Here is a 10,145-nt window from a genome sequence, read left to right on the forward strand (position 1 = left end):
GATTTGAGCAGGCACCGGGTTCCGATCACTGCCAGCCGCACGGCAGTGATCAGAAATACACAGGGCGTACATGTACGCCCTGTGTCCTTAAGTACCAGGGCACAAGGGCGTACCTGTACGCCCTATGTCCTTAAGAGGTTAAGGTCCTTACCTGTGGTAACTCCTGGTATTGACTCTCAGCTTGTGTTTTGACTCTTCTTCGCCCGCTCCTTGTATCTTGTTGTCATCTCCAGGTTTGACTCCTGGCTCGTGTTTAGACTCGCTGTGCCTGCTCCTTTGTACTGCTGCGACTTCCTTGTTTTGACTTTGCTATCTGACTTTCCTTATTGTCTGTCTTGTTTGTCTATCCCGCACTTACGTAAGTTAGGGACCGCCGCCCAGTTGTGCTCCGTTATCTAGGACGGGTAAGTTGAAGTAGGCAGGGACAGCGGCCTGGGTGGCAGTCAGGGGTGCACTACTTCCTACCCCCTATTCGTGTCAGAATCACAGGCCATATATCACCATGGAAAGTCTCACTGATCACATTCAGAACCTTGCTCAGATTGTCTAGGAGTTGAGGGAAAGGTTGCTAGTGCTAGAATCTGCTTGTAACCTATTTGTCTCAGTTTACAACTTTAAAGAAAGTTGTAAACTGTATTTTCGTTTGCGCCCTCATTCTTCTGGTTTAGAACAACAAAAAGTAGGAATTATAATTTTTTTTACTACAAGGCGAACCACAGGATTGGGCATTTTCATTGCCTCCCGACTCTCCATGTCTTAGGTCTGTTAATGCATTTTTTCAGGCTCTTGGGGTTCTGTATGATGAACCGGACAGGGCAACCGTGGCAGAGAGTCAGTTTAAGTCCCTTGTGCAGGGTGACCGGCCGGTAGAGGATTATTGTACTCAATTCAGAAAGTGGTGCATTCCCTCTGGTTGGAATGAACCTGCTCTCAAAAGTCAGTTTAGGTCAGGCCTGTCGGAAAACCTCAAAGACTTGCTAGTGTGTTATCCTTGTCCTGAGACCTTGGAATAAACCATGACTCTTGCTGTGAGACTGGACAAACGCATTAGGGAGAGACAGCGGGAACATCAGTTTTTTCCACAGGTTGTGTCCAAACCAGAGATTTGTCCTTTGGGGGTCAAGTCAGAGACTCCGACTGATGAACCTATGCAGCTTTGGATGACCAGAAGAGACCAACGCAGACGCCGGAGTACATGTTTTTACTGTGGCGACTCCGATCATTGGATCCGACAAGGTACTCCCCGGGGTGGTAAGAATTTTTTTTCTAGTGCCTATTGTTATTTCTTTGGGGTGCTATAGGGGTTCTAGTAATGCCTTTATTAATTCTGGTTCGGCCTCTAACATTATTGATCTCAAGTTTGCTGTTCATGTTGGGATACCTATTTTAGCCCTGCCTAGCCCTATTTACATTGTAGCCATTGAATCCACTCCTTTGTCGGGTGGAACGGTCAAGTGTACTTCCGAAATAACCTTGACCGTAGGGGCGTGTCATACTGAGAATTGCCCTTTTCTGGTTTTGGAAAATTTGCCCGTAGAAGTGATTTTAGGTATGCCTTGGCTCCAATTACATAATCCTGTTATCAATTGGACCATGGGGGAGGTTGTTGAAAGATGGGCTCCTAAATGTAACTCCTATTTACACATTGTTTAAGCGGGGGGTCTCTGCTGAATATAAGACCTTACCTCCGTTTATTTAGGAATATTTTGATGTTTTCTCCAGATCTGACCTAGAGAGTCTTCTGCCCCATAGACCTTACGATTGCGCTATTGACTTAGTGGCAAGATCTAGGTTCCCTAAGGGTCGAATATATAATTTGTCTGGTCCGGAAGGTAATTCCATGAAGGAATATATTAAGGAGAGTCTAGCTAAAGGGCACATTAGACCCTCTGTGTTCCCTATAGGGGCGGGGCTTTTTTGTTGTTGAAAAAAAGGACCTGTATCGACTAGCGAGAATTAAATAAGATCACTATAAAATATTCCCTTCCATTGATTCCAGATTTGTTTAATCAGGTTCTGGGGGCATCCTAGTTTCCCAAACTTGATTTGAGAGGGGCATATAATTTGTTTGGCAAGTTAGAGAAATGTATGTAAAAAATGTATTTTTGGAGTACAAGAAATTTTGTATCTAGGGTATGTTCTTACTCCATATTCGTTTAAGATGGATCCAGGAAAGGTAAAGGTGATTCAAGATTGGGCGAGGCCATCTTCCCTTAAAGCATTGCAGCACTTCCTAGGGTTCACCAACTATTATCGTAAATTTATAAAAAGTATTCAGTAATTGCTAGACCCTTAACCGACTTAGCTAAAAACCTTTTGTGGTGGAGGTTGATGCTTCCGAGGATGGGGTGGGGGCAGTTCTTTCTCAGGGACCCTCTAACCTCACTAACCTAAGACCCTGTGCATTCTTTTTACGTAAATCCTCTCCCACTGAGAGGAATTACCACATTGGTAATCGTGAATTGCTGGCCATTAAGTGGGCCTTTGAGGAGTGGAGACATTTTTGGAGGGGGCCAAACATTGTATCACTGTTCTTACTGACCATAAGAATTTATTATTTCTCGAGTCCGCTAAACGTCCTAATCCTTGGCAAGCTAGATGGGCATTATTCTTCACACAATTTAACTTCTCTATTACTTTCAGACCAGTAAGTAAGAATGTGAAGGCGGATGCTTTGTCTCGAAGCTTTTGTGCATTTCAACCTCCAGACATTCCTCCTGAACGCATTTTGCCGGCAAACATCATTGTGGCATCAGTATCATTGGATCTTGCTTCTGATATTGAGGCAGCACAACACCTAGCTCCTGCACAGACACCCACAGATAAGTTATTCATGCCAGGGCATTTTCGTCTCCGACTGTTGGGTGAGTTCTATAATTCTGTTTTATGCGGTCATCCCGGTATTTATGCCACCAGAGAACTCGTGTCCATATACTACTGGTGGCCCACTTTTTTGAGGGATGTCAGTTCGTATGTGTCTGCTTGCGAGGTATGCGCCAGGTCCAAGACTCCCAGAACACGTCCAGCTGGTGAATTACGACCACTACCCATTCCTAGTAGACCCTGGTCACATATTTCTATGTATTTTATTACTGACTTGCCACCCTCTGAGGGTAAGTCAGTGGTTTGGGTAGTGATCGATAGGTTCAGTAAAATGGTGCACTTCATTCCTCTGGCTAAGCTCCCTAATGCCAAGACCCTGGCTTCTTTACTTATTGATCAAGTTGTACGATTGCATGGCGTTCCGGAGAACATTGTATCTGACAGGGGTGTCAGTTCATTTCTAAGTTTTGGAGAGCATTTTGTCAAAGATGTAAAATTTAATTGTCCTTTTCGTCAGCCTTTTATCCTGAGACCAATGGTCAATCGGAAACGTTGAATCAGGCTGTCTAACAATTTTTATGGTGTTACATCTCTGTTAATCTGCAGTTGTCGGCAAGATATCTTCCTTTGGCGGAGTTCGCAATTAATAACCGTGTGAACTCTTCCACTGGAGTATCTCCGTTTTTCTGTAACTTAGGTTTCCATCCTCAATTTAATTCTTGTTCTTCTGTTTCCTCACTTTACCCTGAGGCTGATAGTGTTACTTCAGAGCTGTGCACAGACTGGGCTCAGCTTCAATTGAACCTGGAAAAAGCCCAGGAGGTTCAGAAAATTAAAGCTAATAGGAAGCGTTTTAAGGGGGTGGATTTTAAAGTCGGCAAGGTTTGGTTGTCTACCAAAAATCTGGCCTTAAAGGTGTCTTCTAGGAAGTTTGCGCCACGATTTGTTGGACCATATAAAATTGTCGACATTATTAATCCTGTATCATTTAGGTTGAAGCTGCCAAACTAGTTTCGTATTCACAACATATTCCACAAATCCTTGCTTAAGAAATATATTTCGCCCGTAGTTCCTTCACAGGGATTCCCTTCTCCGGTAGAGGTGGACAGACAAAATGAATATATCATATCTAAGATCTTGGATGTCAGGAAAATTCGTAATTCATTTCAATACCTTGTCCATTGGAAGGATTATGGACCAGAGGAGAAGTTCTGGCTGCCAGTGAATAGGATGCATGCTTCCAGGTTGATTAAAAAATTCCATCTTGCTCATCCGGAAAAAACATCCCTGGTGACTTTGGGTCCGGTGGCCCCTCGTAGAAGGGGAGGTACTGTCACAGGGCGCTGACGGGGCGCTCCTTCTCTCCAGCATCGCCGACGCCCTGCAGTGAGATCGGAGCGAGGACACGTACGGCATCCTCGTCTCCAGATTAACAAGGGGCGGGGAGGACCCAGCCGCGCTCGTCTCTCCAGTGTGCCTATCGTCCTCTGCTCCCATATTAACAGGTGAATGAACAGAAAAAGGAGCTCACAGTACCGTTATAAAAATATAGTTTTTATTGTAACATGATTAAAATATATATAATATACAGTATATAGTAAGCCGTTGAAAAGTAAAGGAGAGTGACAGAAAAAGCGCCATCCTGGAGCTGCACACATGTCAAAAAAGTAACAAGCGTTTCCAAATGTAATATAATTATAAAATATTTAGATATACAGTGAATTGTACATATAAGGGATATACAAGATGAGTCTCAATAACATTGGCTACATGGCTAAGAGATTAGGAACCACATGCATGTGCTAAAGTGCATAAACTGGAATAAATTCACAGTGATGACCAAGTATAGGAAGTCACCTATATCCAATGCCAATGGGGCCAAAAAACAGACACTCACCTAATACTGACAGTGTGCTGTACAAAACAGGATGGCACTACCCCAGCACGTGTTTCGGCGTGCCTTCGTCCGGGGGTAATGCCATCACCGTGAATCACATATTTAAATGTCTCTCCCTACCAATCCGATGTTTGAAAATAATTGTGCTTATCTCCACCTGTGTGTGTATCGGCGCGCAGAGCCCCAGTCAGACCGCGCCCAGCTCTCCTCTCGGCCGGCGTCCCGCTACCATGCCCACAAGCACATGACATAGTCATGTGATGGGACGGTCTCGGCGTGAGGACGCACTGGCGAGAGGTGCTGTGCGCAGTGATACACACATAGGTGGGGATAAGCATAATTATTTTCAAACATCCAAATTGTGGGAGAGGCATTTAAGTATGTGATTCACGCCGAAACGCGCAAGCTGGTACCGAGTCATTTGTATAGGTGGCCCATGGTTTTGTTGGGTGGAAACTCTTTTCCACCCCCACCATTAGGTCATCTTTTGGTCTCTTTTTTTCTTTCCCATAGTAACAGGGTTGAGTTTGAGTGCCGAGCTGGGCACTCGGCGCTCAGCTGGATGCAGGAGAGTGAGTCATGTGATGCTGGCCACGTCACATGACTCCTACTCCTCACTATTTAACAGGCAGCCTGCTGGCCACAGGTTGCCTGTGATTAAGGTCTTTACCTAGCGTATACTGCTGCGTCATTTCCTCTGATTTTTGATATTGACTCTTGGCTCGTGTTTGACTCGTCCTTGTCTTCTCCCTGTGTATTGTGATAACTCCTGGTATTGACTCTCAGCTCGCGTTTTGACTCTTTTTCGCCCGCTCCTTGTATTTTGTTGTCATCTGCTGGTTTGACTCCTGGTTCGTGTTTAGACTCACTGTGCCTGCTCCTTTGTACTGTTGCGACTTTGACTTTGCTATCTGACTTTCCGTATTGTCTGTCTTGTTTGTATATCCCGCACTTACGTAAGTAAGTAACTTACGCCGCCCAGTTGCGCTCCATTATCTAGGACGGGTAAGTGCAAGTAGGCAGGGACAGAGATGTGGATGGCAGTCAGGGGTGCACTACTTCCTACCCCCTATTCGTGACAGTGTCACTTTATGTGGTAATACTTTTACGTATCCAAGCCATTCTGAGAATGTTTTCTCGTGACGTGTTGTACTTCGTGACAGTGCTAAGTCGATATGTTTTACCTTTATTTATTTAAAAAAAATCCCAAATGTACCAACAATTTTGAAATATTTTCAGTTTTCTACATTTCTGTTAAATAGCTACCTCATTAAATAGTAGTTATTACCATATTTTTCACCCTATAAGACACACCTGCCCATAAGACTCACCTAGGTTTTTGAGGAGGAAAATAAGAAAAAATAATTGTGCTTTTGGTGGGTTTTGAACTAATGGTGGTCTGTGGATGACACTATTATATTATGGGGATCTGTGGATGGCACTGTTATGGGTGGGGTGATCTCTGGATGGAACTGTTATGGGGGGATCTGTGGATGGCCCTGCTATGGGGTATCTGTGGATGGCACTGTTATGGGGGATCTGTGGATGTCAATGTTATGGGGAGGGGGTTAAACAATTAAATAGAGGAGGAGGAATTGACACACGTAAAAATAACCGTGTCCATCTACAAACACACTGCACACTGTTATTGACATACTAAAATGCACTGAATTGCGCAATTATAAATGGTTGCAAAATTTCAACATTTTTTTTAGCAAAAAAAGCACACAGTTATTGATACATTAAAAACTAAAATGCGTTGAATTCGCACTGGTATTGACACTAAAATGCACAGAATTTACAATGGCACATTGACACAATAAAATGCTAACATGTGCACTGATGAATAGTAGAAAAAATGCAGGTGTAAATAAACATCCCCTGCCATGAACACATGATACTTTGGTATTGACACACTAAAATGCACAGAATTTAAACTGCTATTGTTGCAGTAAAATGAGATACGTTTACACTGGTATATTGATGAATAGTGTTGGGCGCGAATATTCGAATCGCGACTATCGCCACTTCTAGAATTGAGAATATAGTGCTATATCCCTCCCTGCTTCTTGCTTGTAGGCCAATGAGAAGGCCGCAATGTCTTTGTCTGAGCTTAGCAAAATCCCTAGCAACCAATAGCAAAGTTACCTACCCCTTACTATAGAAGAACCTCCCCAGCAGCCATTTTCATTGCAGTTTTTTGCAGTTCCGAGAGAGAGCAGTGTCATTGCTGTGCTCTGTGCTTTGCTGTGTCATTACATTAGATAGTTAGTTAGCTTATATATATAATACAGATAGTTAGTGGGAGATAGTCAGTGTAGGTTAGATAGTGATATAGTGTTCCAGTGCAGGGTGTTAGGCAGTGTGATAGGTTCTGCTGTCCATACAGACATGCTACAGACATAGTGCTGTGATGTCACAAGTTCACAACAATACTTAGTGCACCAATCAGTAATATGTATCAGAACTGCTAAAATGTGAAGTTGCACGTTTTGCGCCAAAATATGCGCATCATTAATTGCTGATTTTCGCATTTGTGAATATATTGGAGCACTCTATCTGCATCTCCACAGCTATTGTAATGTCTCGAATTCGTGAATTTATGGCGACTATTCGTGAATCCGAATATTGCCCCTGCCGCTCATCAATATTGATGAACTAAAATGCACTAATGTGCACAGTTATAAATGTAGCAAAATTTCAACAGTTTTTTGGGATAGAAAAGGGCAGTGTATGCAGCAAAATATATTCTGCTGGTGGTGCTGGGAATAACCCTTTAAAACATTTATGAACTGTAGAATCTTTCTAATGGATTTTAGGTGGAAAGCGCAGGCTCAGACACAGAAAAAAAAAAGAGTACTTTTTACAGTCTCTTTAAATGATCTTTGTGCAGGAATGTTCTTTTCGCAGACAGTATAATGCATGAAGTTATACAAGCCCCAGCACTTGCTACCAGTTCCAGTACACTAACTGCCCCTGTGCTCTTCTGATCATACCTGATTCCTACTTAGTAATTCAATTTACCTAAGTAAATATATCACTACACTCTCTGCAAGGCTCTGGTTGGGTTGTGTCTGCAATTGGTATCTGCCAAAGAAATAGCAGACACGTCACTGGCAGAGCTCCCACTGGCATCTGTGCTTCACATCTAGCTTAGAGGCTAATAAACTAGCCAATATTTTGCTTTATGATTGGCTGTCAGGCTGAAGGCAAAGCATTTGGGGCAAGCCAGCCAGGGCCCCTACCAGAATATTTTTTTTTATGAATTTTTGTGAAATTAATGACGTAGAAAACTTTAGTGAGCAGGGCTATTATTCCTAGTATATTAGTATACTTATTACTCATTAAAAAAAAATTGCAAATGTTTTATGACTACTAAACCAGTTAGGTATCATTTGTTGACAAATGTCAAAGCACTTTCAGGGCTTTGGACTGTGTTCTGTCCCCACATGAAGGCGAATGAAGGTAACTGATAATGACCTTGTGACTGTCCTACCTTCGTATCCAAGCAGTGGAGCAGACCGGACCGGCAGATGCTCAGGTTAGATGGACCCAGACGCAGACATGAGGATGCAATCAAACGTGGGTTTATTTGATCCAGAGCAGTGACATACAGTGGTGCAGTACTGTAATGCGGTAGATGCTGTGATGTGGATGTCTTTCCTGAGGCTAACTGCTGAAGCAACTGCTGGTCAAAAACTGATGCCTTCACAAGCCAAGATGTGTGTCTCCAGTCACAAGGAGTGCAGCACTAAAAATGGCTACAGGAAGTGACCAGGACCAAGGCTGCAAAAACACGCCCAGCAGAGAAAAACTTTATGGATAAGGAACAAGGCGTGCAGCATACAAATTCCGGCCAGCAGATGGCAGCAGAGAAACAATACGTAGAAACAACATAGTAAAAGGAGATATAATAATACAGTGCATTAATTAAATTTGAAAGAAACAGCACACTCCCCGTCTGAAATTCACTTTGGGGATTTCACTATGACGAATGTCCATAAAATATAAACAACCTGTAAAAAAAAACATGTTAGAATGCAAAACATAGATAGTCCTGTTTTCAACTTGGAATGGAGAAGATCTGCGAAGCTAAATACAGTCCTGTTCACCCGTCAGGGACGTTCTCGATGGGTAGTATTAAGATGAGTTCATTGATTGGTCTTGAGAACGTTTTAAGCTCGCCTTTCCTGAAGATCTTCAACTCCACCTTCCGGACCTTACCATCCTTGCTAGGGAAAACCTTTGAAATTAGCCCAACAGGCCAGTCAATCCTTTCGGTTTGTTGCTCTTTCATCAATACAAGGTCTCCTTCCTTCAAGTTTGGTTTGTGGTGTTGCCATTTTCTTCTTCCTTGAAGAACACTGAGGTACTCCTTTCGCCACCTGTTCCAGAAGTAATCTGCTAGATATTGTACACGTTTCCAGTGTTTTTGATAGATGTTCGCATGAGTGAATTCTCCACTAGGAATAAGCGTACTCTCAGTTTTTTGGGTAAGTAGAATAGCCGGAGTCAGAATGGCTGGTGTCTCAGGATCCATAGACACTGGCACAAGGGGTCTTGAATTGATAATGGCTGAAACTTCAGTGAGGAGAGTAACTAGAGTCTCATGTGTGAGTCTAGACGAGTTTACATCCATCAACATAGAATTTAAGATGTTGCGTGAGATGCCGATCATTCTCTCCCAAGAGCCCCCCATGTGGGAACTATGAGGAGGGTTGAAAATCCAGGTGCAACCCTTTTCCGCCAACTGATCTTGAATGGACTTGGTGTCGATGTTAAGTTCTCTACAGGCTCCAATGAAGTTGCTTCCCTGGTCAGACCTCAATTGTTTTACTGGTCCTCTGATTGCAAAGAACCGTCTTAAGGCATTAATAAGGCTGGATGTGTCCATAGATTCTATCACCTCTATGTGAACTGCTCGCACACTCATGCAAGTAAATAGTACGGCCCAACGCTTACTGTTTGCGTGACCGCCACGGGTCCTGCGTGCGGATACCATCCATGGCCCAAAGACATCTAGCCCAACATAGGTGAAAGGCGGCTCTGTACATAGTCTATCTGCAGGCAAGTCGGCCATTTGTTGGTGTAGTTGTTTTCCTCTTGCTTTACGACAGTGCACACACTGATGCAGTACTTGGGCCACACGTTTTTTCATACCTATAATCCAAAGGCCTGCAGACCGTAATTTGCCCTCAGTAATTTGCCTGCCTTGGTGTTCGGCCCTTTCGTGGTAGTGACGGATTAGCAAGATGGTGATATGATGTTTGCTGGGAATGACGAGAGGATTTTGTTCTGCAATTCCCAGGTGGGCTTGATTCAAACGACCACCAACTCTCAGCAAGCCAAAATTGTCGATAACTGGATTTAAGTTGGCGAGAGGACTTTTTAAAGGAATCTGCTGTTTGTTGTACAAGCACTTCCA

This window comes from Bufo gargarizans, chromosome 1 (genome assembly GCF_014858855.1).
Source record: "Bufo gargarizans isolate SCDJY-AF-19 chromosome 1, ASM1485885v1, whole genome shotgun sequence".
In the NCBI taxonomy this organism is placed as follows: Eukaryota; Metazoa; Chordata; class Amphibia; order Anura; family Bufonidae; genus Bufo; species Bufo gargarizans.